Here is an 11,573-nt window from a genome sequence, read left to right on the forward strand (position 1 = left end):
TCTAGAAAATGTTCCATGAGTAATTGAAAAGAATGTATATCCTGGTGGGTTTTTTGTTTGTTTTTAACATAGTATCCTATAGATATTAAGTTTAACTTGTCCATTGTGTTAAGAACTCCGTGTCACTTTACTGATTTTCTTTCTGTATGCCCTGTTTGTTGATGTCAATGAGATGTTAAAGTTTCCTATATTATTATATAATGGTCAATTTCTCCCCTATGTCTGTTAGTATTTATTTTATGTATTTAGGTGCTCCTATATCGGGTGCATATATGTTAATGTGTGTCATATCCCTCCTTGTATTGATCCCTTTATCATTATATAATGCCTTTGTCTTTCTTTATGGCCTTTGTTTTAAAGTCTCTTTTGTCTGATATGAGCATTGCTCCCTCTATTTTCTTTATGTTTTCATTTACATAAAATATATTTTTTCATTCCCTCACTTTCACTCTGGGTGTATCTTTCGCCCTGAAGTGAGTCTCTTGTAGGCAGAACATTGCAAGTTGTTTGTCCTTTTAATGCACTCTGCCACTCTATGTCTTTTGATCAGAGCATTTAGTCTATTGCCATTTAAAGTAATTATTGATGGATATGTAATTATTGACATTTTAATCCTTATTTTCCAGTTGTTTTTGTAGTTCTTCCTGTTTCTTTTCTTTTTGGTTTTCCTTTTGAGAATGATGATTTTCTTAAACTGATATTCATTTTCAAGTTCAAAGACATTCTAAAGGATTTACATTTTTATACTCTTCTCCCTCATATTTTGTGATATTTATGTCCTATTTCTATCTTCATGTTTATCCTATTTTTATTAACTGTATTTATGATCACTTTTACATTTTTTTTATTTTTACTTGTCTATTTAAGGAATCTTCAATCCTTACTATATGTTTGCATTTTCTATTGTGATTTTTACTTTCCTATAGATTTTTGCTTCTTTTCTATTTAGAAAAAAAAAAAAAAAACAAACCTGTATTTCTTTTAGGATAGAGTTAGCATGTTGAATTCTTTTTAGTTTTTGCTTATATGAGAAATTCTTTCTCTCTCCTTCTAATCTAAATGATATGATCTTGATGGATAGAGTATTCTAGGTTACATGCTTTTCCTTTTCAGGACTTTGAATATATCATGTCATTCCTTTCTGGCATACAAATTTCTGCAGAGAAATCAGCTGAGAGCCTTGGGGGGTTTCCTTGCAATTGATTCTGTTTTCCTCTTGCTGCCTTTAGCATCTTCTCTTTATTGTTAACTTTGCAATCTTAAATCATAATATGCCTTTTTGTGGATCTGATTGGGTTTATCCTATTTGGGGCCTTCTGTGCTTCCTGTACCAGGATATCAGTTTTCTTCTATAGATCTGAGAAGTTCTCAGTCATCATTTCTTCAAATATGTTTTTGATTCCTTCTTTTATCTGCTTCTGGAACCCCTATTATGCATAGGTGGACATGCTTTATATTACCCCATAGATCTTGTAAGATCGTTTTTTCTTGCATTTTTTTCTGTCTGCTATTCTGAGTGATTTCAATTATTCTATCTTCCAGATCACTTGTTTTTCTGTGTCATTTAGTCTGTTAGTCATTGTTTCTAAATGTTTTTATCTCAGCAATTGTTTTTTAAATTCATTTTCATAGTTTTTAATTCCTTGTTACAGTGATCTGCATTTCCATCAATAATCTTCCTTAACTCCTTCAGCATTTTTATTACCTTTTTGAATCCAAATTAGTAGACTGATAAGGTCTGTTTCATTAATTTTTCTTTCAGAGGATTTCTCTTATTCTTTTAATTGAGTGTAGTTTCTATGCCTTTTCATTTTGCTTAAATTTCTCTGTTTCTATGACTTTAACAAAAAGAGTTAACTACTATAGTCTTGAAGGAGTGTTGTATGTGGGAGCATCCCTGTGTAGATTGTGTGTGTCCAGTATTTTTGGTATGAGGGCCGGTTTCATTATGAATGCCAAGCAGAGTGTGCTGACAGTTATCCCCTTTGATAGGGTGTGTGGTTTTTGTTGGGGCGTTTAAAGTCTGTGCAGAATATGAGGTGGGACTTACTCTCTGCTCCCTGTTTCTGCACTGTCAGGGGTGGAGTCTGTTTTCTGATTGTTAGTATAGAAGCTCTGGGGGTCAGGTTTGATCAGGCTCCACTCCCCATGACTGCAAGCCCTGCCCCAAAAGAGGTGACTGCTGAAGAAAGCGAGACCCATGGGGCACGGAGGACCTATCCGCTACCTGTGTAGGCATCTGCAGCTCTGCTCAGAAGCAACCCAAGGTCATGTCCTTTTCTTTGTTTTGTTTGTCACAGATCTAGTGCAAGAGTAGGCTGGGGTTGTGCATCAGGGCATTGCGGCTGCAAGAATTGAGGTTGCTGTGCTGCTGCTTAAGCTCTGGGTTGCCTCTGTGTCAGACCTCACCCAGGGTCTGTCTGGACCCCAATTCAGTGCTAAGCCTCCACATCCTGTTGTGATGCTGCCTGGTGTGTGCTATGACAATGGGCTTTGCAGCTCCACCTGGATCACCCCTAAGGCCCTCCAGGCTATTTCTGTGTAGCTAGATTGAGTCCTCTCCCAGGGACTTTCTACCAGAGAGTCAGCCAGGACCTAGTTACTGCACATTCTTTCAACCCACTGTGCCATGAATGCACTGATAATGGTCTCTGCGGTTCTTCCTGAACCACATCCCAGGTACTCTGGTCTGTCTTTACACAGCTAGACCAGATCTTTGTCCAGATCTCGTGCTGGGCTGTGGTGTGGAGTGAGCCAGGCCAAGATGTTTGCCCCTTTGGTTTGTGAGGTGTGGTGAGGCAGCAGCTGCAAATGCAAAGCTCTCTCCGCCCTGATTGTTGGCAAGCCAGTGTGCATACACTCCTCACGAGTAGAGTCTAGACTTCTTTGGCCCTTTTATCTGTATCTGCAGATTTCCTAGTAGGCAAGAGAGGTTGTCTCCTCTGCTCGGGATCCCAGAACTGGGGTTCCTAGATTGTGGGTCAGTCTGCTCATTTCTCAGGGTGAGAGTCCTCCCCTCCCTGCATGGACATTCTCTTCTTTCACTGATTCCTTCCAATGCAACCAAGGGCATAGGTCCCAATTCAGTGCCCCCCCCCCTTTTTTTTGATGTCCTACCCAAACAGTTCTTACAGTTTTGGTTGTAAAGGAGTTCTTGTTCCAATTTCCAGTTAGTTTTCCATGAGAATTGTTCCACATGTAGATGTATTTTTTATGTGTTTTGGGGAAGAGGAGAGCTTCACCTATTCCTATTGTGCCATTTTGAGCATGCCCCTCTGCCATGAGTTAAGTTTTATTCAGAGATTTTACTGAGGAATATAGCCTGGGAGAAGCCTCTCACAGAGGTCTAAGAAACTGCTCTGAAGAAGTGGAGGAGCAGACAGGGTATATAGGAGTTTTTGGTTGGAAGAAAAACATGTAATCAAACATCAAAAGATTACTGCTAATCACAAAGAGCAAACATCTTAAGTTAATGATTTTAGAGCTTTTCTATGTATTGGAAGATGCTATAGTCTGGGCTCACTGAAATTATTCCTTAGATATGCATCATGACTATTTAGGGCCAGTACTGAAAGCACAATATGCTTCTTATTTTTCTCCATCCTGAATTTTCCTCAGGATGCACCCACCATCAATGGGCAGCTGCAGCAGATAAGAGCTTAATCCTTATAGACCTGGGGTGGCAGGCAACATTCCTTGTCCACAGATTGCTAGAGCACTTTGCTAGGGTACTGCAGCACCAGTGTTGATCAGCAAGATGATCTTCCTGGCCAGGCCAATTTACATTCCCAACAGTACATGAGGATTCCCTTTTCTCCATATCCTTGCCGATGCCTATTATTTGTTGTCTTTTTACAACAGCCATTCTAACAGCTATGAGGTGATGTCTCATTGTGGTTTTGATTTGTATTTCCCTGATGCTTAGTGAGGTTGAACATCTTTTCATCTGTCTGCTGGCCACATGCATGTCTTCTATGGAGTAATGTCTACTTGGGTTCTATCAAACTAAAGAATTTTAAAGTATTTATTAATTTATTAAAAATAATAACAAACACATTAGCAAACACATTACATATTAAACAACACATTAGCAAACACATTACATGTTAAACAACACATTTAATTAAGAATATAAATATCTCTCCCCAAAAAATGTATTGGGAGAATGGCATTGTTTTACATCTTTGCATATCTCATGTCTCCTTCAGAATTCAATCTATTTTAAGAGGATGCTTTGGTTGAAGCATATAAAAAGGATATAGTCTCTCACAGATGGGTACTTAGAAATAGTTGACCTCGTGAGCCCCCTAAAATAGTCTTGGGAACTTCCAGGACTCATCAACCATCTTTTTGAGATTCTCTTACTTCAAGTTATGACTTCCATATAGTCATTTCGGACTTTACATGCTGACTAAGAGGTAAAGAAGAGTTCACTTATGGGAGGAGTAATTGGCACTGATTACCAGCAGGAGATAGGAGATAGGATTGCTAATATTTAATGTCAAAAGGGAAGAACATATCTGGAACTCAGGAAATCCACTGGGTCATTGGGTCACTTTTTATTGATTTTGTAATGGTAATAATCAAGAACAGAAAATTTAAGCAGTCTCAGTCTAATAAGACCATAGTAATCAAAAGTTCAGACTCCTCAGGAATGAAGGTCTAGGTTACCATACCAAGCCAAACTACTTAACAAGTGGTAGACAATGAAGACGATAATTATCCCTTATAACTTTAAGGCCAACAGTACCAGGGAAAACTGTATCTTGCCCCACCAACCTTACTGTTGTCTTCTTTCTTTTCTCTGTTGAAGTTCTAATGAATGACTCATCTTGAAGAATCAATGATACGACTGAGTCAACTAAACATAGGGCCCAAGGGGATCTGAATGATGCAGAGTGGCCTGCAGCAGACACAGGTGGAACCTAACCCATGTCCCCTCAGCACTCATCAGTTTCTTACACATTGATGGCTTTCTCCTTTGAGCCCCTGACCCTCAAGCCACTCACCTCCACGCAAGTGGAACATTGGAAGTGCTTGTGGGGAGATAATGCCCCTGGAATATCCCTCAAACAATGATGGCAGGAGTTGGTAAATAAATACCCTAGCTCCTCACACCTTAATTGAGGTCACCTAAGAAGATTCTGCGGTCACCCAGTTGCCACATTAGTAAATTGCTCATTATCACAACCTCTTACTTTTCTCTCTGTTTCACTTCCCCATTGACCTACCTGTGATGCATCTGATATGACCTCAAATAAATAGAATCCAACTCAAGACAAACTCCTACCCACTGAAACTGATCTGACCTTAGTATCATTACATTGGTTATTCCAATACTGATGGACATACATTGTTACATATTCTAGTAAAAGTGTGCACAATGGTTTATATGCTACTCCTTCCACATAATGGTTTAAAGTTGCAGCAGCCATAAATGTGAATAAATTAATGTGATGTATAAACAGAAGGCAGTGGGTGGCTGAATGGGGTGACTAAATGGGTGGGGATGATATTTTGGAACAGGAGGGACTTTCTTACTCTGTTGTGGGTGGGAGTGACCTTGGCATGTGGATGGGTTACTTCTTGTGATACTTCTCCTTTTTATTTTTAGTCATCTTACTTCTAATGTGTTAGCATCCTGATTCTGAATATGTTTAGAAATTGTTAGAGTTTACTGAAAAAAACAAAATTATTTTCACTAACAGTCTATGTTTGGCATCAGAAATATGTTTTCATTTGTTTCTTCTTGTGACACTCTGTTTTTATAAAGAAATGTATATTTGGATTTCAACTAGAACTCTTTGAAGCCAAGAATAAAACAGATATTCTGTAGTATTATATCTATTCTTCTGGGTTAAAAAAAAAAAAGTGTATGTTTGGTTAAGAAATAGAATATGGAAAATGGCTTATAGAATTGTAGTTAAAAGCCAGATTTAAAAGTTTGAAATAATAACTATATATGCATTTGTGAGGAACAGTATTTATATGATATTAGTTTCAAGACGACATAATTGATATGCTATCCTTTCTACTAGTTTTAGAAAAATTAAAAGTATTCCTAAATAGTTTTTTCCATTTTTATCATGATCATAATAATTTGGGAAATTGGTTTGAATGCAGATTCCCGGGTGCCACACCAGACTTACTGAATCATAATACCTTAAGGCCTAGGAATATGCATTTTATGTAGTCTTCCTCGGTGGTTCCATTTTTTTTTTTTTTTTTTTTTTGGCACATGGAGGTTCCCAGGATAGGGGTCTTATCAGAGCTGTAGCTGCTGGCCTACACCAGAGCCACAGCAACGTGGGATCCAAGATGCATCTGCAACCTACACAACAGCTCACAGCAACACCAGATCCTTAACCCACTGAGCAAGGCCAGGAATCAAACTCGCAACTCATGGTTCCTAGTCGGATTCGTTAACCACTGAGCCACGATGGGAACTCCTTCCTTGGTGATTCTAATGTAGAGGGTTCCTTAGTCAGACTTTGAGAAACACTTCCAGAGATGGGATCTCCTGAATAGAACTTGAATTAAACTCTTACGCTGACAGTTACTGAAAGCCTAAGAAGGAATTCCAAAGGGGCCAGAGTTTACAGTGGTGCTATACATAGTGAGGCCAATAGTGAGGAAGTTAGAAACCTGAGCAGGATCACACATGAAGCTGGATCAGCCTCTGGTAAACAGCTCAGATGTTAGGATTAGGTCTGCGAACCCAGGCACCAGCTACCTGCAGCACAATTATGTACTTTGAGAGTCAGATGAATTTTACTTATTGATATGTTCTCTGCTCATGTTCTTACTGTTCTCCCTTGACATATAACAAAGTCCTCTTTAAAGTTGTAGCTTGACTGTATTACATCTGGCCTTAAGAGAAAATTCATATATCTCTAAGGTTAAGTGTAGTGGTGGTTACAGTATCTTACTTCCAAGAACTCCATATAGAAGAGTGAGATCCTTGGGAAAGTATCAATTAGTTACCCGTCTCTGGCTAATCAATGAGAGTTATGGGTTTTACTTTAGTAAAATGTGTGTTTCCTTATCAGCTTCTAATAAGGATTTAAAGCCAACTTTCAGCTCTGAATAATAGACAACTCCAGGTAAATTGATTTAAACAATAAGGAAATGAATAAATCTGTAGGTAGGATGGGCTTCAGGAATGGCTGATTTAATGATTGAAAAATCTTCAAACATGAAAGTATTTTCAATCTGCCTTTGTGTCACACCTTTTGCTTCAGCTTAAGATTGGTTTCTCTTGTGTTTATAAGAGGGGTCATTAGGAATCAAGGTGATACGCTTCTTTTTTCATGTCCAGCAGGAGAGAGTGATAGCATCTTTTCCAATCATGAAATAAAAGTCCTTCCCTTCTGTCTGTGTAAAAGCAGGTCATATATCCCAGCCCTGGACCATAGCTGTCACAAGAAAGAATACCATGAGCTGATTGTCCTAAGCCTGGATTCTGGAACAATCACCGACAATGAGAATGGAATTACCATTTGTCAATCAGGAAGCACTCACCCATTAACTGGAGATAGGGTCAGATTCCCCTAAGTAATATGGACTGAAAAGAAGAGGAGTGGTAGATAACCCAAGAAATATGTGGAATCTATTTGGAGAATATAGAAGAAATGGATACTAGAGAGGCAATCAGTGATCCACTGTACTACATTACAGGGTTTCCACTTAAAGTTTAAAGTCTCAGCTTGGGATATAAGTTTTTACAATTCAGCCCTCCTAGGTAAAGTTAGAGAAGTTCCTCCCCATGACTCAATGAAGGATCCAGGGAGTTCTTTGGGTTTACAGGGTCCTGGGATAGATATCATGGCAAAATGGTCCATACAGTGTCACTTCAAATAACAAAGAAAAGTTCTGTGCCAATGGTGGCTGCTATTTCCACTGGGAAGTCCACTTACTGTGGTGTTTGTACAGAAATATTCCACTTGAGGTCCCAGGTACAAATTTGGGGATGAATTTATGTGAATCATAATAATTTATATGAATCATTTATGTGAACCCTTGATGGTAGATGGAGAGAACTATCATTCTTCTCAAATTCAGTACTTTTTTCCAATTACTCATCCTATATTTCAAGATCAGTCTGCCTTTCCCCTTTCCCCACCCTTTCCACCCCATTCTTTCCCAGACAATTCTCCTCATCCAGTGACTTCCATTTTTGCTTGCCTTTTGCCCCCATATTTTAGTACTTTCTAGAGTTCTAGCCCTAGACCCTCTATCAAGCCCAAATTCCTATACTACTTACTTTTTTTTCATGCAATAAGCTTTAATAGCTGTGAAATACAGAGCCCAAATCACTAGCAACTAAGCATTCGTTTCTCTTTCCATGGTAGGAAGGCTTAGTCATTAGACACTTCCTGGGAAGGAGAAATGTTTGCTTTCCTTGTTGGGTGTGCACAATTATGGGAATAGAAGGAGGGAAGAGAAATTTCCCTCTCTTTTAGAATGGGTTGAATCACTCCTTCCAATGCAGAGAAACAAAGAAAAACAGAAAACAGGGAGTGACATTTCCACATTAAAACAGGTTAAAAATTCATATCCTGCCACATTTGTATTACTATACTTTGTGTCTTGTATCTCTAGAGTAATCCCTTTTAATTAAGGGAGAAAATTATGGCATCCTGAGAACTTCATGGGTCTTAGCCTCTGTATGCCCTCTGCTTTCTGGCATCTACGTGGGCTGTTGGAATTAAAAGTACCATCAGTGATTCCATTATAAACTCCTCTTTTTACACAGTTCCTCTTTTTATTGAGTTATCTGGCCCCTCGTCACCAAATCTGGACAGCCTCAGCTCAGGAGTGCAGTTAATTGTGGAATTTATCACACTGAGCAGCTTGGATACTTTATAGTATGGAAATGAAAAATGAATAAGAAAAAAGCAATTTTTTTGTTTTTGTTTTTTTGTCTTTTTGCCTTTTCTGGGGCCGCTTCCCCAGTATATGGAGGTTCCCAGGCTAGGGGTCTAATCCGAGCTGTAGCCGCTGGCCTATGCCAGAGCCACAGCAACATGGGATCCAAGCCACGTCTGCAACCTACACCACAGCTCACGGCAATGCCGGATCCTTAACCCACTGAGCGAGGCCAGGGATCGAACCCGCAACCTCATGGTTCCTAGTTGGATTTGTTAACCACTGCACCACGAAGGGAACTCCTAAAAAAGCAGTTTTTTAATTAGAAAAATCCATAGGTACTACAAGGTGCAAATCAGATGATTATGGGAATTAATGATAGAAAAGGAACATTCTGCCACCTGTCAAGGAAACACTTGAATCTTTAGGGACTGAAATCTTTACTTGGTGTATAGAGGCAGAAGTGTTAAGGTTTCAGGTTTGCTTGTCTCTTACCAAGAAGAGAAAAAGAATAAATTCCCTCCCTCCCACATCCAACCAGTTCATTTTAGACCACAGGGTTTATTAATATTCAGTAATATGAATAGGCTTAAATAGATAAAAATAGCCAAGCTATTTCCTTTAGACATAGATTTCTGTAAGCCAAGCTGATTTTTCCCATCAGTGCAAGTGTAATTTTCTCTATCGCCAGAGAAGGATATTTTTCCTACCAGTGATCATCGTGTGGGATGGCCATCACCATCTTCTTTCACTTATTTTGCTTTGTGAAAGGTTGAATCCTTCTGTGCTTCTCCTGTCAGCATCTTTATCTGTCTTTTTCTGTTTCTACTACATTTTTACTTCCGAGTCAAGAAAATATTAAAGCAAATTAAATTTCTATGCTACTTAGGGAGATATTCTCCTCCAGTAAAAGATGTAAAAATTTCATCATCATCTGCAATACTGCCATGATCTGCAAAGGATAGAGCCTCAACTTGCTATTTAAATTTAAATCCATTAAAATAAAATAAATTAAACAATTCAGTTCCTCCACATTTCAAGGGCTCAGTAGTTGCCTGTACCTAGTGATTACTGTATTAAATAGCACAAAACATTTTCATCTTTTCAGAAAGTTCTATTGGATAGCACTGCTGGAGATGCCATATAGAAATCTATGTCAAATTCCATTTGGCTGTAACTATTAATTTTAAGCCAGTTTAAGAGTTCTAACTGAGCATAACTAAAAGGATTTTTTGTTGTCATTTTGGTTTTGTTTTCCAAACATCTCATGATTTTTCAATCTGTGAAAAACAAACTCTTGGGCAGACAACTGGAGAGTGATGATCCAAAAGTTAGACAGTCCTGGGTCTAGTTCAGCTGTCATCGTCATCAGCTATATGGCCTCCCTCAATCTCTAAGTGTAGGTTCTTTCCTATAAAATGGAGGCAGTTGTGTTGCCTGCTCTGCTATTTTCATCGTCAATAGGCAGGAATTGTGTTGTATTTATTTTTATATCCACAAAACTTAAAACCATTACTGGTACATAGCACGTGCTCAATAAATGTTCTTTAGCTAAACAGTGAGAAAATGCACATAGATCCTCTTTGTAACTTTAATATGTTCTTTAATCTATCAGTACATAACTAGACGGAGGATTTTATTTATCAAAATTTGAGGGAAGGTACCCTTGGTGATGTGAAACTTGGGGAGAAGAAAAATGCCTCAAAAGGATTTTTAGAAAGTTTTAAGGAAATTAAAACAAAGATCTAGTAAATATTTGAAAGCTTTCTGAATCAGAGTGATGTGGTTTAAATGTCTTGGTTGCACTTGATTTCAAATCAAGAACAACCAGCCCTCATTTTACATGGGTTATAATCATATGAGAGATTAAATATAGATCATGTAAATTAGTTTCCTAGGAAGTTTTAAGGCATAATCTTCTTCTCTTATTCTTTGTTCCCCACAACTCTCACTACCTTAAAGTCTGTATTTCAGCCATAGTTTCAGGAGAGCTTGAAAAGAGTACAATAACTCCCTATCCTATAGAAGCTGAACTCCCTATCCTGTAGAACAGCCACACCTGTTAATGAACACTCACAGAGCAAAGTGCTGCAGGCCACTGACCAACATACATGAGAGTCAGATATCTGTTAAGCAGCTTCTAAATTAGTGGAAACAAGCCAGCCAAATGCATTTGCAGTAGAATTCCAACTGAAGGAACACAGAAGTCAGGCTGTGTGGGTAGTTTGGAAGAAGGCTGAGCTACCCTGGGAAGACTCTCTGGAAAGAAGGAATGAATGTTCAAAACAAATTAGCACCCTGACAGATGGAGAATGGGTTTGAGGATCTTAGTGGCTAGAAGACTATGAGGATTATATTATTCCTTGCTTTTCTCTGTAAAGCAAGAGCCAAGATGTGCTAAGCTCCAAGGGTGAGCTGGCCAGGCACATGGCCCAGTCTTAACTCTATTTTTACTTCATAGAAGATAAAATATGCCCTCTGCATTCCCTCAGAACAGAAGAAGCTGGTTCAGTGCACTGCCACTCACTACATCTACCTTTACTTAGGTGGTTCCACATATATTCATCTTAATTAGATCATACGTGGTAAACATACTGTCAGTTGCATGTTTTGTAAGAGAAGAATCTGTGACTCAACATCCCACAAGATGTAACTGAAGTGGTAAAATGACCCAACTGTTTCTTTGCAAAGTCTGTCTTCTATAT

The sequence above is a fragment of the Sus scrofa genome, chromosome 13 (genome assembly GCF_000003025.6).
Source record: "Sus scrofa isolate TJ Tabasco breed Duroc chromosome 13, Sscrofa11.1, whole genome shotgun sequence".
In the NCBI taxonomy this organism is placed as follows: domain Eukaryota; kingdom Metazoa; phylum Chordata; class Mammalia; order Artiodactyla; family Suidae; genus Sus; species Sus scrofa.